Here is an 18,654-nt window from a genome sequence, read left to right on the forward strand (position 1 = left end):
GATTCAGGAGGATTTGGGATTCAGTGTTTTTTGTTTTTGTTTTTTTTTAAGATTTACCCATTTATTGGAGGGAGAGAGAGAGACCAGGGGGAGAGGCAGTGGGAGAGAATCTTTCAGACTCCCCACTGAGCGCAGAGCCCAACATAGGGCTCATTCCCAGGACCCATGAGACCGTGACCTGAGCTGAAGCCAAGAGTCCAATGCTCAACCAACTGAGCTGCCCTGGCACCTCAGGATGCAGTATTTTTGAGTGCATCAAACCAAAGTTCTTATCTCATGGTTCAGGGTCTTAGTCCTTTCTAATCAGGGAATAGTTAGGTTTACCAGGATTGAGGATGTAATCCCCTCTGTAGCTCTGACACCCTTATAATTAAGTCCTGGGCCTCATCCTTAGTCTTGACTCCCTTTCGCCTAAGAATGCTTAATGTATTCCAAAATTCTTATTTTCTCTGTGTATACTAAAAGGTCTTTCACAAAATCAACAAACATTGATGAATGAAAAATTTTTCAACAAAGTAGGAATTGATGGATATTCCCTCAATTATAAACTATCCTATCTCAGCCTCCAAACCAGTGTCATGATTACTGGGAAGCACTAGAAGTATTTCATTTCAAAAAGAAGACAAGCAAGGGTGCCTGCGTGGCTCAGTTGGTTAGGTGCCAGACTCTTACTCTTGATTTCTGCTTAGGTCATGATCTCACGGTCATGGCATCAAGCCCTGTGTTGAACTCTGGAGTGACTCTAAGCTTAGTGCTGAGTCTGCTTAAAATTCTTTCTCTCTCCCTCTGCTCTCCCCCCACTGCCCTGCTCACATGCACACGAGTGCTCTCTCTCTTTCTCTCAAAAATAAATAAAATCTTAAAAAAAAAAAAAGATAAGAAAGCTTTCAAATATGGTTCATGAGGGTAAGACCCTTGTTTTATCTCTAATGAGGAAACCTGGATAAACAGGCAAAAAAGCAATCGTATTTGTGTTTAGAGCTTTTGAAGAACTGTGGACGTAAAGAAGACTGAGCTTAAGAAAGGGGTGAGCCACAGAGGACCTGGGTGGCACATCAGAGAGACCTGAAGCCATTTCCAGCCCCAGGGGCAGTTGCCTTAGAAGATAGGTGAGCAGGGATGTCTACCAGGGCAAGGAGAAGCCAACTGAACTTTTAAGGGGATGTACACAAGCGGATATAGAGCACTGGAGTCTGTAGAAGCCAAACTCGGAGCCAATCATTCCTGTCCAGTTTGCCACCATGGACTTTTGCTAAGTAAGCAGCAGTACAGCTAAGAGGATTATGCATTGTTGGTGGGAAGTGCAAATTGTTACAACCTGTAAGGAAGACAATTTAGTAATAATTGTCAAAATCACAAATGCCCATACCTTTTAACCCTATAATATAATTTTGAGGAATTTATCCTATAGCTATACTTGTAGTCCCCGTAAATGATCTATACATAGATTATTCTTTGCAACATAGTTTGTAATAGGGGAAAATGTAAATATTGCAAATGTAGGGAATTGATCAGCTAAATTACATTCTGTCATGGAATGTAATGTGACATGTCTGTATAAAAATGAGGAAGCACTGAATGTATAAATGTAGAAAGATCTCCCAAGATGTATTGTTAAGTGAGGGGAAAAGCAAGGTACAGGATATTGTGTATGGTATGGCACTTTTATTTGATCGTACAAGTATAAAGAAAATCTGGAAAGATATACAAGAAGCAGTAGCGGTTACTTGTGGGGTTATTTCTGCGGAGGGGTAATGGTGGAAACTGGGTAGATGATGGACTGGGGTAAGAGAATTTTCACATTTAAAATTTGTTATGCTATATCAATATATTACATTTTAAACATTTAAATTAAAATTCATAGTTGAATTATAAGAAAGTCAAAGAAAGCCCAGCCATCAAAAATAAGAAGGAAAACACAGCACAGTAAGTGGGAGTTGGAAATGTAGTTGCCTTTGGAGCAGAAGGGAGCTTCCCTAATCTTGGTAATTAAGTGCTTGAATTTAAGTGTTTATCTAAAAGGTGGGAAGTAGAAACCGAGATCCTGCATTAAATTGGAACCCTCAAAGGGCTACACGCTAAGTGAAAAAGCAAAGAAAATGGCTATCGTTGCTAATAGAGTCGATCTTTAAAGTTCTCATCACAAGAAAGAAAAAAATGCATCTATGTGGTGATGGATGTTAAGTAGACTTACTGTGGTGATCATTTTGTAATATATACATATAGCAAATCACTATGCTGGACACCTGGAACTAATACAATGTCTGTGGCAATTATATCTCAAAAAAAAAAAAAAAAAAGAAGAAGAAGAAGAAGAAAAGGAAAAGGAAGAAAGAAAAAGAAAAAAGTTTACCCTCAAGTGCAAGCAGGTAGGTGATAAGGAAGCTTTTGTATCCCAACCTGGCTCTGGGTATGAGAAAAATGCTTTCCTAAGGATTTATAACTATTGGCCCGACTTCACTTGGGCTTAGGTTTCAAATATGTATCTATGAAGGTGGCTAAAATTTAAAACAATAAGGTGAGGTTGTCCATTATTGCCATTATTATTTAACATTTTACTGAAGTCAAGAGAAGAATAAATAAATAAACATAAAAATTGAAAAGGAAAGGAAGACTAATTGCAGATATTATTGTATATCTAGAAACCTAAAAAATCAACAAAAACTATTTTGTACAACAATTTAGTAAGGCAGCAGGTAAAAAATAGTGAAAAGAAATGCATAATTTTTCTGTATATGAACAAGTAAATTTTTTCTATGCAAATATATGTACAAGTAGTTTGAAGGAACAATAGAAAAAATATTTTGAGAAGATGGAAAGAAGACACAAATAAATGAAAAACATCCTGGGGGATGTAAATGAGTTAAGCTTGCCTGTTGAAATTTAGATTATCTGTTTGGATTAAAACCATTAAAACAACAATAAACTCCTAAAATTGAAAAAAAAATTGACTATAAGCTGTTTATGAGAAACATGCTTAAAACATAAAGACCTAGGAAGTTTGGAAGTAAAAACATGTAAAGTATTTTAGCTGAGTGTGGACTGGTAGAAAGCTAATGTCACTATATCAATGTGAAACAAAGTAAAGAATTAAGAATAAAATGGCCATTTGATGAAATATAAGTTCAATCATGATAAAAACTTCTAGTAACCAAAAGAAGGGAATACCATAAACCCGTTAAAGGGTGTGTACAATACAATCTGCACTAGATATTACAATACATGTCAAAGCCTCATAAGTATTCCCTTTAATTTCCTTTCTAATATCACTTCTATCCAAAATTCAATTCTAGTTATTAGAATGGTAAAATTTGGGGGTGTCTGGCTGGCTCAATCAGTAGAGTGTGGGACCCTTGATGTCAGGGTTCTGAGTTTGAGCTCCACGTTGGGTGTAGAGATTACTTAAAAATAATAAAATCTTAAAAAAAAGAATGGTAAAACTGGGAAAAGAAATGTTATAAAGATTGAATAGGAAGTACAAACGTTGCTATTATTAGCAGATAAAGATTGCCTGTGTGGAAAAATCCATAGGAATGCTGGGACAAAGTATTAAAAATAAGATCTCATGAAGTTTACTGTAAATGAGATAGATATTAAAAACTTAGTTGCTTTTGGGCACCTGGCGGGCTTAGTCGGTTAAGCGTCCAACTCTTGATTTTGGCTTAGGTCATGATCTCGGGGTCTTGAAATCAAGTCCCGTGGTGAGCTCTGCCCTCAGTGGAGAGTCTGATTGATTTTCTCTCTCCTGCTCTCTTTGCACCTGCCCCCTGCACTCTCTCTCTCAAACGAACCGAAAAATTGAACAAACAAATCCTTGGAATGCCACAAGGACTCACTGTACCTTGTCCTCTGGGCTGCTGTCTGTAGATTTCTTTCTCCAGGAAGAAAAATGGCATCTGTTGCAGTTGATCTGCAACTGATGGTGGTGACTTGGGTAGCCAACCTACTCCCTTGGTGAGCTCTACATACGACCTTGTCTCCTCAGCTTATATCCGTACAAAGGATCAGTCTGTGTGTGAGATGGCAGAGACGGTGTGAAGACTATCCCTTCCGTGGCTGTGGCGAGTGCTCTGCCTGTCACATATTGCCGTTGCCAATACCTATGCCTGTAAGGGGCTACACAGGATTGAGGAGAAACTGCCTATTCTGAATCAGCCAACAAACCAGGTTGTTGCCAATGCCAGAGGTGCTATGACTGGGGCAAAAGATGCTGTGACAACTACTGTGACCAGGACTGAAGATTCCATGGCCAGCACCATCCCTGGGGTGATGGACAGGGCCAAAGGAGCAGTGATTGGCAGTGTAGCAAAGACCAAGTCTATGGTCGATGGCAGCATTAACACAGTCTTGGGCAGTGGGATGAAGCAGCTGGTGAGCATGGAGTAGAAAATGTGCTCACCAAATCAGAGTTGCTGGTAGAACAGTACCTCCCTCTCACTGAGAAAGAACTAGAAAAAGAAGCAAAAAAAGTTGAAGGGTTTGAGATGGTTCAGAAGCCAAGTTATTTCATTAGGTTGGGATCCCTGTCTACCAAGCTCTGCTCATGTGCTTACCAGCAGGCCCTCAGCAGGATTAAGGAAGCCAAGCAAAAAAGGGAAGAGACCATTTCTCAGCTCCATTCCACTGTTAATCTGATTGAATTTGCCAGGAAGAATATGCATAGTGCCAACCGGAAAATTCAAGGTGCTCAGGATAAGTTCTATCTCTCCTGGGTGGAGTGGAAGAGAAGCATTGGCCATGATGGTACAGAAGAATCCCACTTTGCTGAGCACACTGAGTCCCATCCTCTTGCGACTGCCCACAACCTGACTCAGCAGCTCCAGACCACGTGCCACAGCCTGCTGTCTAATAGCAAAGGTTACCACAGAACCTCCAAGGTCAGGCCAGTCACTTGGGGGGTGATGGCTGGTGACATTGACTCAGGGTTCTGCAATGCTGCCTCCTTTAAGGAAGTGTCTGACGGCCTCCTCACTTCCAGCAAGGGGGAGTTGCAGAAAATGAGGGAGTCTTTAGATGATGTGATGGATTATCTGGTTAACAGCAAGCCTCTGAACTGGCTGGTAGGTCCCTTTTTCTCCTCTGCTGACTGAATCTCAGAATGCCCAGGGCCGCGGTGCACAGAAGGACACAGCAGTCTGGAGGCCCAGCGGCCTGAGCACAGAACACATTAACGCTGTCCTTAATCACCAGTACATGGGGCAGCCAGCCAGAGGAGACTTTCTGTGATGTTGAAATTAACCTGCGAGACAACTCGGAATTGGGGAAGCAACTAACTAGAGAAAAGGCCCTCAGTTGTAGTCATTTCTAACTGGATTAAGAGCTTTACAATTTTTGGGGCGCCTGGGTGGCACAGTGGTTAAGCGTCTGCCTTTGGCTCAGGGCGTGATCCCGTTGTTGTGGGATTGAGCCCCACATCAGGCTCCTCTGCTGGGAGCCTGCTTCTTCCTCTCCCACTCCCCTGCTTGTGTTCCCTCTCTCGCTGGCTGTCTCTATCTCTGTCGAATAAATAAATAAAATCTAAAAAAAAAAGAAAAAGAGCTTTACAATTTTTGGCATTAGCAGATGAGTTCTGTTGTTTCCCTGGCTGGTACGAAAAGAATGATAGGTTGGTCAGAGCCTAGCCAGGACTCCCAGAAAGTTTCAGTGCCTTTGTGGTCGCATCATTTTATCATTGTTGCTGTTTGTTTGTGTTGAATAAAAACACCTTCATGTGGGTTGTGGTGTGGGTTGGTGTCTGCTCATCCGGTCTGAGCAGGCTTCATCTCACTGTCTCACAAAGCATGACTGTACAACTTTAGTTTTTAAAATTTTTCATGAAGGAATGAGTCCTATAGATACATGTGAGTTTATTGCATCGCATTATAGCTATAGTGTTTTAAGTATGATAATGGGTAACATTCTCCAGCTTGTGAGCAGCTGACTACAATGCATCAGTAATGCTGGGCATGGAGTTCAAAGGGCAGAACGGTGGAGTGTAAGAGTGGAACGGTGTTGACAAGGGCTAGATACCGTTTTCTTGTATTGCTTTATATGTCTGTTCCAATGGTGCTAATTAAGTGCTTCATATAAGACTGAAGAATATCCGTAACTGGGTGCTGATAAATTCTGGCTGCCATATGTCTATGGAACACCTGGGTGGCTTCAACTAAGCCTTTTACTTTTCTTAAGGCTCCGTTTTTTCCTGATGGAATGACCATGGTTGTTCTATCACAGGCGCTCAGCTCAGTACCAGATTCATTAAAACTTGTTTAATTAATAAATTTGTTAACAAATAAGTAAACTCATAAAATGAAGAGCTTAATTTAAGGCCATGCTGTGTTGCAACCTCCAGAGTTCACATCCTGTGATACTTAATGCTAGGACAGAGATTCTCGCCCAGCCGCACAACCAGATTAACGTTTATAAAATGCATTTTAGAATAAAACCAGAAGATGGCAATAGAGTAACATAAATCTAAACAGTAGAGGCATTTTATGTAGTTTTCTGTAGCCTTTGTCCTTCAATATGCTTACATTGATTACTTCTCCAACCTTTGTCTCAAAATTCCTGCAAATAGCTTGTTATGCAAGTGGACTGAAATGCATTCTTTTAAAAAAAAATAAGCAAAGAAAGTCAACAAAACCTTACATAGTATCAGCATTCTCTTGTTCTGTGCAAAAGAATATCCAGGACCCTTTCTTAGCCAGGCAAGTTTTCATTTCAAAAAGTTTAAGGAGGGAAGACTCTCTGGAGAAAACACACTGGAGAGCAATCAAGAGACTTGCATGTAATTGCTTTCTCTTTCATTTCTGAGGTGTAATATAACATAATCGTTATGTACTTGGGCTTGCCGAAAGATTTGGGCTCCATCCTGATTTTACCATCTATAGGCTCTGTGATTGTGGGCAAGTTTTTCTTTCTGAAATTTAATTTTCTCTTCTGTAAAACAGGAGTAATAATAGCTGTTATCCTGTGCTGATATGGTAAGGATTAGATGAAATAACATTTAGCTCGGTGTCGGGCATGTAATAAGAAGCTAAAAAAATGCTAGCTATTCTTCTTCCCACTAAATTTGAATGGAAGAAACTTGCTTTGTACAGTTGACTCTTGAACAACACAGGTTTGAACTGCACAGGACCACTTATGTGTGGATTTTTTTTTCAAAAAATACAGTACAGTACTGTAAGTGTATTTTCCTTATGATTTTCGTAACATTTTCTTTTCTCTATCTTATTTTATTGTCAAAGTACAGTAGATAATGCATATGACATTTAAAATATGTGTTAATCAACCATTTATGTTAGTGGTAAGGCTTCCAGTCAAAGGAAGCTATTAGTAATTTAGTTTTGGGGGAGTCAAAAGTTATACGAAGATTTTTGACTGCATGGATGAGGGCGGGGGGGGTCAGTGCCCCTAACCTCCACATTATTCAAAGGTCAACTGTAGTTTTAAAAAAAATTCTACCATTAGATTGTGTCACACATTCTTTGTTGTTATTAAGTATGTAATTGAAACAAAAGAAATAAAAACTTCCAGGAACAGGTTGCATGTATCTATTTATGGTGAACATTAACTACTCCCATTATGTCAGAACTAGGTAGAGTCTGGTGTTTTTTTATTTAGAGTGTTTTCCTTTCTTTGGCAGATACATTATCCTTAACACAGTGCATTCAATCTCCTCTAATCCGTTTGTCAAGTAAATGCAGGCTCATTTCCACTCATTGATGATGTGATTATAGCTTTACAGAGCAGGACCCTGTGAAGTGATTGTATTTGTGTCAGTGATGGTAGTAAAAATATCAATAAATGGAGATCTTTCCATTGCTGGACCTTAGCTATCTGGTACTATATAGGAATAGATTAAGTTTTGCATTTTAATTTGCATAAAATAAAAAACTGCATTCAGATCAGCAGAGCGGCTCCAACCTATAACTTGAAAGAGAGAGAAAAGAGAGAAAGGCAGAGACAGGGACAGAGGCACAGAGAGAGAAATACCATTAAGGATGACTTGCCTTCACAGAAGTCTGTGAGTCTGTAGAGAGAAATGAGCACCATTAGTGATAATTTCTTTCATAACAGTCAAAGTAGAGAGTCAATGAACTTTAGTACGTAGAATTATCCCACTGACTGTCTTCATAGACATGACATTACCTGTATCCTGTTTTCTCCTCTCTTTGAAATCCAGTACCAATAATTGATGCTAAGTGCTTTTCATTTAAATACCAAAATTCTACCAAGCCAGAGGTTTCATTTTTGGCTGCACATTACTGATACTTGAAGGTTTTAAAAATGCCAGTCTTATCCAGATTTCTTTCTTTTTTTTTTTTTAAAGATTTTATTTATTTATTCGACAGAGAGATAGAGACAGCCAGCGAGAGAGAGAACACAAGCAGGGGGAGTGGGAGAGGAAGAAGCAGGCTCATAGCAGAAGAGCCTGATGTGGGGCTCGATCCCATAACTCTGGGATCACGCCCTGAGCTGAAGGCAGATGCTTAACTGCTGTGCCACCCAGGCGCCCCTTTATCCAGATTTCTTAAATTAGAATTTCTACAGACAGGAATATAAATTATTTTTTAAAAAGCGTTTCCAGGTGATTCTAATATGCATTGAGGATTGAGAACGACTGAGCTAAGTATTATTAGTGAGTGTGAATTAGTGAGACTCGCACGTCTAGCTTGGTCCTTTTATTAATTCTCATCCCATGGGTTCCACTCTCCTCAGCTTTCCCTCCTGTACCTTTCAGCAGACCAATCCTACTTAACCAGATCTTGTTCATCTGATGGGATTTCCTCAGTTTCCCTCCTTTCTATTCTCCACTGTGCCTCTAATTCTCAAATCCGGTTCTCTCCCCTTGTCTCGAAGGCAGACGCGTCCTTTTTCCTCCCCCAAGCTCTTCTCCTCCTCTTCAAACTCTCCTACTTCCTTCAGGACCAAGCTCCTTCAATAATTCTCTTGCGTCTTGAATTTTCAGTTCAAGCTCTACAAACATGGAGTGTCCCCTATGCCAGGAGCTAGGGCTACAAAGGAGAATGAGATAGTTTAGTGAAAACAGTCAAGAAGCGGAGACAAAAATACAGACCTAATTATACTGTGGTGTGATTTGGACAACAAGGGAAGTATGCAAACAGCACAAGTAGCAAAAAAGGAAGGTGATTGCCAATTTTTTCTGTACCTAATCCCTTCTTTTCTGGAAAAAAAAAAGTCAGTTTTGCATGATTCTAAATGGCAATTACTTTCTCTTGATTTTGAATTAATTGTCCTTTTCTTCCATGTCTTTTCTTTCATTGCCATGTTTCTTAAAAGGGTAACTTACATTTTATGTTTTTAGTTTCTTAACCTTCTTCTTCTTTTTTTTTTTTTAAAGATTTTATTTATTTATTCAACAGAGATAGAGACAGCCAGCGAGAGAGGGAACACAAGCAGGCGGAGTGGGAGAGGAAGAAGCAGGCTCATAGCAGAGGAGCCTGATGTGGGGCTCGATCCCATAACGCCAGGATCACGCCCTGAGCCAAAGGCAGATGCTTAACCACTGTGCCACCCAGGCGCCCCTCTTAACCTTCTTCTTGCATCTGTTTTTACTGCTAACATCTTCTAGCCAGTAGCCTGCTTTAAAATAAGCAGCCTTCTCAAGAGTATCACACACATTGAAACTCTCACTTTTGTTGGCTTCTGTGACATTACGTTCCCTTCATTCTCCTCCTTACCTCTCTGAAAGTCTTTGTCTGTTTCTTACTTAGGTTCTTCGTCTTCCTTTCATCCATTAAATAGGTGCTCTTAAATCTTCTGATCTAAAACTTCTGTCTTGGTTGCCTGGGTGGCTCAGTCAGTAGAGCATGCAACTTGACCTTGATCTTGGAGTCGAATGTTTGAGCCCCATGTTGGGGGTAGAGCTTAAAAAAGAAAATCTTAAAAAAAGAAATAAAACTTCTGTCTTTTTTCTATGCACTCCTCACCTTGAAGGTCTGATCGAAAGATTACTCCTATCTAGGGAAACAATCTAAAATTTGGATTTCCAGTCTAATAAACCATTAACACAATGAAGGTGGGAAACAGTATCTTATTATTATTTTTTAATCCCTAGAGCTAAGTATATTTAAACACATCCAGTAAGTTTTAGATCAATTCAGTTTGACAAACTCTCAGTATTCAGTTCTTTATTTCTAATTGTCTGATGGTTATTTCTACATGCTCTCAAAAATTTATTTTGTCCTAAAGTGATCTTTTAATTTATTCTCCTAAATTAATTTAGTCACCTTTCGAACACATATGGACTGAATGATCACTAGGTACCATGTATACTAGCCACAAGTGATACATACATTGTTGAACAGAGATGATGTACTCTCCTTTCTCATAAAGATTACCCTCTAAGGGGTTTCTGATTTATTACAATACTGTTAACCATTTTTTAGATATCTAGGCCCAAGAGGTTAAAATAATAACTGATGTCTTCTCATTCATTTGATTAAGCTTTAATACTTTTGCCTTCCTGATGGCTCTAACATCGCTGGATTGTTGTGGTTCTCTCCAAATTGCTTTTCAATGTCTTATTGTTCTAAAAATATTCCTAGAGCCCCACTCTGAGCATTTCATGTTTCTGGTTGAATATCTTCAGTGGTTTTCATTCCGCTTCTCTGCTCCAGTACTTGCAGTGGGTTCGGAACCCAGAGGCCAGCATGTGGGGTCTTCTTTAGTAACATCCCGCCTCCCTTGACAGCATCTTCCTGTGCTGCTGTCTTTTAGTACACACCTGTCCCAATCAGAAGGGTCTCTTTGGTGCTCCCTACGTACACTTCTCACCTTTTTTTTATTTTTATTTTTTTACCTCTGGGCCCTTGTTCTTTTTTTTTCCCTTTCTCTTGGGCAGTTTATTTAGTTTTTTATTCTTTTGATTTTAATTTATTTTGTTATTTAAATTCAATTAATTAACATAAATTGTATTAGTTTCAGAGGTAGAAGTCAATGAATCATCAGCTGTATATAACACCCAGTGCTCATTACATCACATGCCCTCCTTAATGCCCATCACCCAGTTACTCCATCCCCCCACCCCTCTCCCCTCCAGTAACCCTCAGTTTGTTTCCTATGATTAAGAGTTTCTTGTGGTTTGTCTCCCTCTCTGACTTCATCTTATTTCATTTTTTCCTCACTTCTCTATGATCCTCTGTTTTGTTTCTTAAATTCCACATATGAGGGAGATCATATGATGATTGTCTTTCTCTGACTGACTTATTTCACTTAGCATAATACCCTCTAGTTCCATCCACATCATTGCAAATGGCAAGATTTCATTTTTTTAATGGCTGAGTACTATTCCTTTGTGTATATATACCGCATCTTCTTTCTCCATTCATCTGTCGATGGACATCTGGGCTCTTTCCATAGTTGCTATTGTGGACATTGCTGCTACAAACATTGGGGTGCAGGTGTCTGGGCCCTTGTTCTTGCCATGTGTTCTGTGAGATGTGGCCTCTTCTCCTTTTCTTATTTATTGGCCACTAATATATTTATATTTATACTTATACTTATATAAATATATTTATATTTATTTATATGCCACTCAGTTCAGCTCAGATGATTCCTTCTTTCTGATCCCCTTTGTCTCTGTACAACATAATGTCTTCTACTTGGAAATTGCTATAAAGATTGTTGTTATCGTTTTTCCCCCCTAGAACTTTGTGGTCACCCCCTACTGCATCTAAAATATATGTCTGTACTCATTTTTTTAATAATAATTTTTTATTATGTTATGTTAGTCACCATACAATACATCCTTAGTTTTTTTTTTTAAGATTTTATTTATTTATTTGACAGAGATAGAGACAGCCAGCGAGAGAGGGAACACAAGCAGGGGGAGTGGGAGAGGAAAAAGCAGGCTCCCAGCAGAGAAGCCTGATGTGGGGCTCGATCCCAGAACCCTGAGATCATGACCAGAGCCAAAGTCAGGTGCTTAACTGACTGAGCCACCCAGGCCCCCTGAGAAATAAATCTTTTTTTTTTTTTTAAGATTTTTATTTGTTTATTCGACAGAGATAGAGACAGCCAGCGAAAGAGGGAACACAAGCAGGGGGAGTGGGAGAGGAAGAAGCAGGCTCATAGCGGAGGAGCCTGATGTGAGGCTCGATCCCATAACGCTGAGATCACACCCTGAGCCAAAGGCAGATGCTTAACCGCTGTGCCACCCAGGCGCCCCCACATCCTTAGTTTTTGATGTAATGTTCCATGATTGTACTTATTTTTCTGGTAGCAATATGAATATATAAGACCAACAGCTCCAATTCAAGTATTTTCTACAGACATGTCCTTTTATTGCTCAAGCTTAATGAGTTATTGCATATTTTTAGGTATTTCTATGCTTTTTAATAAGAGGGATAAAGTAAAGAAAGTACATTGCTCATGAAGAGACTGAGTCACAATAATGCAGTATATGTGTTGTTTTAATAATCTGAATTCAAAAAGTTAGAATTGCATTGTGGGCCTGTAATGTTCCATGTAGTCAATTAGTAGTATTTTTAGTTTGCTTATTATTTCCATTTGAAATTAGTAGGTATTAAGAAGTCAGCATGTACACTGATGTGTTCAAGAATAAAGGAGTATGATATCTGCAACTTAGTCCCTTCCGTGTATGCATGAGAGAGAATGATAAAGTAAATGTAGAAAAATGTTAATGAGTACAAACATAGTGAAGAATACATGGGAGTATTCTTTATACTATTCTTGTGACTTTCCTGTAGGCTTGAAATTGTTTCATAATAAATTAAAAAAATAAATCTGGGACATAAATATCTTTCCTCTAGTTCTTTGTGTTGAAGATAATGCCCAAATAAATTCCCTTGAATGTCAATGAATATGATTTAAAAACTTTTTTAAAAAGATTTTATTTATTTGAAAGAGAGAGGGAGTGCACATGTGCACATGTGAGTGTGCACATGCACACAAGAAGTGGGAGGAGAAAAGGGAGAGGGAGAAGCAGACTCCTTCCTGAGCAAGGAGCCTGATGTGGGGCTTGATCCTAGGACCCTGGGATCATGACCTGAGCTGAAGGCAGTTGCTTAACCAACTGAGCTACCCAGGCACCTGAAAAATCTTACAAATTTTAATTCTAAAATTTCTTTTAAAATTCTTTAAAACTCAAATTTTAACTCAAAAGAGTAATGAAACACATTTCTTTAATATTTAAAGATAACTTGGATGGCTATTATATTTTTTGTATCATAAGTAAACAATAAATATTTTTCAATAAATAGTGGCCATCTACTTTGTGCTAGGCACTGTTCATAGTGCTGAACACAGTCCCTGCCTTTAGGAAGCCTACATTCTGCTGTGGGAGGGAGGTGCTGAAACAAGTAATAAATAAGTGATGGTATATCTGAAGATGGTAAGACTTAAAGGGATAAATGAAGCAAAACAAAAAGGTTAGGTGGTCAAAGTCGGGGATAGGGTTCATCTGAGCAGAGATTCAGGGGAAGTAAGGTCGTGAGCCAAGACTGTAACCAGTGAAGAACTGTCCATGTAGGAGAATAACAGATATAAAGACCCTATGTGCTTACTATGTTCAGGAAACAGCCTGGGGACTGGACTAGCGAGAAGAGAATGTGAAAAAAGGAAAATGATTAACGGATGAAGTGGGACACAGACAATGTAAGACCTTATAAGATATTGTAAGGTCATTGGCTTTTACTCCAAATTAGCTGGAAATGGATTGGAGAGCTTTAAGTAGGGGGTAAGATACTTTCACTTATATTTTTTAAAAAGATCATTATGGCTGTGTTGTGGAGAACAGATTATAAGATGGGTAAGAATGGAAGTTGGTAGAGGAATTCAGAGGCTATTGCTATAATCCAGTTGAGTTATGGTAGCTTGAAAACTAGGGTGCTAGCATTAGAGGTGGTGTGAGAAGAGGTCAGAATTTGAGTCTATTCTGAAGGTAGAGTTGATAAGATTTGTTAATAGATTGGATGGGACAAGTGAGAGAGAAAGACCAGTCAAGGGTGATTCCCAGGTTTTTCACTGAGATGGGGAATACTGTGTGAGGAAGAGGCTTTGGAGGGGGAAATCAGAATTTTATTTTTGGATATGTCATGTTTGAGGTAACTGTGAGACATCCACATGAAGAGGTTGACCAGAACTTAGATATATGAGCCTGGAGTTCAGGGGAGAGAACTGGCCTGGAGAATCAATTTGGGAATTATTAGCATATAGATGGTATTTAAAGTTATAAGACTGGATGGGATCCCTTAGGAAGTGAATGAAGAAAAACCAATGACTGAGGTTATGAGAACATGTGAACTTTGAGGCGATAGAAGGGAAACCATGAACGTGCAGAGTCCTGAAGTAAGTGTTTCAAAGAGGAGGAGTGATCAATTTTGTCAAATGCAACTGATCCATCAATTAAATTGAGGACTGAGAATTCAGTTATAAAGTGAGGATTAAGTGTTGCTCTGATCAGAGCAGTTTTGGTGGGGTGGTGGGAGTAAAAGTATAGTGGGTTCAAAAGGGAGAATTAAAGGTGAGGAATTAAAGACAATGAGTGGAGGCAATGCTTTATAAGTTTCTCGTAAAGGACAGCAGAGAATGGGGGAAGAGCTGGAGGGGAGAATGGGATCAAGAGGGTTTTTTAAAACATGGGAGATATTATAAGTGTGTATATAGACAGAAATAGTAGAGATTGGGGGCGCCTGGGTGGCTCAGAGGTTAAGCGTCTGCCTTCGGCTCAGGGCGTGATCCCGGCGTTATGGGATCGAGCCCCACATCAGGCTCCTCTGCTGAGAGCCTGCTTCTTCCTCTCCCATTCCCCCTGCTTGTGTTCCCTCTCTCGCTGGCTGTCTTTATCTCTGTCGAATAAATAAAAATAAAAGTATTAAAAAAAAAAGAAATAGTAGAGATTGAATATTAATAATGCTGGTTGTGGAGAGATTGTAGAAGCTATGTCCTTGAGGAGCCAAGAAGTGATGGAATCCACACACAAGTGAATAAGGGGGCCACAGCCAGTTTTTCCATAGTAACTGGACAGAAGGCAGAGTGTATGGGCACAGAAGCATGTAGGTTTGTAGAAAGGTGGGGAGAGCTTATGGAAGCTCTCTCTGGTTTATTCTATTCTGTCAGTGAAATAGGAAGTAAGGGTATCCTCTGAGCGTGAGATGAGGTAGGAAGTGTTCCAGATTTGAGAGAAGAGGAAAAACTGTGAATAATCATCCAGAAGAGAGAGAAAGTAAATGTCTGAGGGAAATGTAATAGTTTTGCTAAACCAAGGGCATGTAAGTCATGAATTTAAATTGAGACCAGTCACCAACACTGTTTTTCCAGCCACTCTCAACTGTGCAAAGTGTCACAAAGTAGGCTGAGTGATGTATTTCACCAAGGTTGTGGTTTGGACATGTGAGTACTATAGACAACAAAAAGGGTGAGGAAATTGAAGAGGTCTGCAGGGGTGTAATTATAATTATAAATCATGGAGGGCACCCGGGTGGCTCAGTCGGTTGAGTGTCCAACTCTTGATTTCAGCTTGGGTCATGATCTGAGGGTCCTGGGATCAAGCCCCGGGTTGGGCTTTGCACTCAATCGGGAATCTGCTTGAAGATTCTCTTTGCCTCTCTCCCTCTGCCCTTCTCCCTCTGCCCCTTCCTCTGCTCTCACTCATGCATGTGCTCTCTCTCTTTAAAATAAATAAATGTTTAAACAAATTATAGATCATGGAAGCTAAATTGGATAAAGTGTGAAGCGAGGACATGAAAGAGTGAGAGACAATGGAGAATCAAATGGACATATGATCTGTGGACTGTGGAGTTGTTGGGTCAAGCTACCAAAGAGGGTGAGGTGGAAAGTTAGGGAGTGCTCGGACGGAAAGTTAGGGAGTGCTCGCAAGTTGGAATTTGAGATTTTGGAGGGTGTATAGTGATTGGTAATAGCAATGTCTGAGGGCATGACCATGTGAGTAGGTGGCTGAGACAGGGTTAGAGGACAAGATCTTTGGCATGGAAAGGACCAGGACACTGTGAAGTCAAAATGTTAGAAGGATCATTTGAATGGATATATGAATCCTCAGTACTTGTGAAAGTGAATGACCTAGGGATCTGTAGATGACTACAGCAAGGAGGGACAGCAGCTGACATGGCTTGATAGCAAGAACTTAATAGCTGGAGTATTCTAGGGTGGAGGGAGAATGTTCTGGAAGTGGCTCACCTTATCTCTAGACCTTGCATAGGTGATTCAGTGTGGAAAGAAAATAGGTATTACTTGCAGGGAAATAGAGTTCTCAGGGGAAGGTCAAATTTCAGTTAGAGCAAGAAGACCGAGGGGAGCCTGAAGAGTTTGAGGATATACTTTCTTACCCCCCCGCCCCCGCAACTGTTCAACGCATTTTCTAAGAGAGTAACAGTTGTTCATTCTACCACAAACTGTTTTAAGAATGTTGGTGTCCATCATTGCTACATTAACTTCAGATGAAATGTTTATGAAGTAACCTATATTTTCCTCATGAAGCACAGATTTTTGTCATTAGAAAGTTTAGTCAAATTAATAAACTGTACTGTAAGACCCTGAACCAATTTATCTAGAAAGCTTACATAAGAATAAGATTTTTTTTTGCAGCTAGTCAGATGTTCTGAGCATATTTATCTGAATAAAGAATAGTATTACTTAAAATAAGACAGGAATAATAGGATCACGTCTGATAAATAGTCGTCTTGTCTAAAAGGACACTTTTTTCTTACCAAATGAGGATAAACATTTGGAGACATCTGAAGAATGATGACTTCATTTGGATTTTAAACTCAATTTGATGCACATAACAAGATGGACCTCAAGGAAATTATTCTGAGTGAAAAGAGCCAATCTTTTACGATTCCATTTTTATGACATTCTTGAAATAACACAATTACGGAGATTGAGGGTTGGAGATTTGGAGAGGAAGTTTTGTGGTTATGAGATAGTTTTCTATTTTGATTATGGTAGTTTACATAAGGCTACACATGTTACAAACTTTCATAAAACCACATGCACGTGCACGCACACACACAAATAAATGTGTGACATCTGAATACGCTCCGTGGAATGCACTAATGTCAATTTCCTGGTTTTGTTATTGTGTAGTAAGTGTGCAAGATGTTCAGTATTGGGGGAGAAAGATTGAAGGATTTGTGGCACTTCCCTATATATTTATTTGCAACTTCAGGTGAATCTACAAAAATAAAAAGTTTACAAAAGTCCTGCTAGGTCTCCAAAGAAACACACACACACACACAAACAAACATATCATAGGAATCCGTGGATGCCTAACTCAGAAATGAATAGTGAGTTGTGTAAGAACTGTATCCAATTGAAAAGTAACACAAAGAACCCTTTTCTATTTTCATGCCTTAACACGGACAATTGACCGATATTCCAATAGACTTTTCAACATTTAACAGACTAGGAAATTACTTTTAATACTTTCTACGCATTTGTCTTATTAGTTCATCATTATCTAGCTTTCCCCCCCACATTCTTTTTTTTTTTTTTAAGATTTTTATTTATTTATTTGACAGAGATAGAGACAGCTAGTGAGAGAGGGAACACAAGCAGGGGGAGTGGGAGAGGAAGAAGCAGGCTCCCAGCAGAGGAGCCTGATTGTGGGGCTCGATCCCAGAACGCCGGGATCACGCCCTGAGCCGAAGGCAGACGCTTAACTGCTGTGCCACCCGGGCACCCCTCCCCCCTACATTCTTGACAAAATTTTCATTGGAAATGGGTTCCATAAGCTCTATTATGTTTATCTGAAGAATTGTTAATGCTTCCTTTTAGTAGGCGATGATAGCAACGTAGTCCATTGTTTTCCTTTTGCCCTGACTCTATGGAAGTTCAGAGCTAGTATGTAAGAAATACAAAAAGATTTACGTACAAGAGCAAAAGGAATTATTTTCATACATGAGTAAATAAACAAGATAAATATATTCTTTTAAGATATTATTTATTTGAGAGAGATTGAGTGAGCGAGAGCGAGCGAGCGAGCAGGGGGAAGAGCAGAGGTGGAGGGAGATGGAGAGGGAGAGAATTTCCAGCTGAATCAGCACTGAGCCCGCTCTCAGCCCGACATGGGGCTGGACTTGGGGCTCTACCACAGGACCCTGAGATCATAACCCTGAGGTCATGACCTGAGCCAAAACCAACAAACACTCAACGGACTGAGCCACCTAAGCACAACATTAAGACAAATGTTATCTAAATGTCGTTATAAGTAAATGAGGAGTACTCTTTCACTTACTCTGACTTTGGTTCTCCTGTGGCCCTCTCAGTTTTAGTTTTTTGGTAATTAACTGTACTTTGTTACATCTGTCATGCACAAGCAGCCTACCTCTTTGCTCAACACTCTTTCAACTACCAGAGTACCTCTTTTTAGGATAATTTATGTCTCTTTCATTTCTCTAATCAGCTGGAGGAGAAATGAGAAAGATATCTACAGCAAGTCCTAGGAAAGAACCCAGATTTTCTTAAGGCAATATATTACTCTATCTGTTGGCAAGACTAAGTTCAAGTATTTGATTGATTCTGTTTCTTTAAATCGTCATACTCATGGCACCCTGCTCAAATTCATATAGCCAGTTGACATGGACCCAGGGCTTGGCACTGCCCCTTCAGTGCTCTTTCATGTGTATCATGAGGTTGGGAGATGAATTGTTTATACACATGCACATTGCT

The 18,654-nt window shown here is 39.6% G+C and overlaps 1 long non-coding RNA gene and 1 pseudogene across 3 annotated transcripts in view; both read left to right on the forward strand.

The window, feature by feature from the left end:
• Window positions 1-18,654, forward strand: part of LOC105238945 — a 141,681-nt gene that overhangs the window by 26,770 nt on the left and 96,257 nt on the right. The gene's annotated exons all lie outside the window — the stretch shown is intronic.
• On the forward strand, window positions 3,486-5,281 carry LOC100465921 (annotated as a pseudogene).

The sequence above is a fragment of the Ailuropoda melanoleuca genome, chromosome 2 (assembly GCF_002007445.2).
Source record: "Ailuropoda melanoleuca isolate Jingjing chromosome 2, ASM200744v2, whole genome shotgun sequence".
Lineage (NCBI taxonomy): Eukaryota > Metazoa > Chordata > Mammalia > Carnivora > Ursidae > Ailuropoda > Ailuropoda melanoleuca.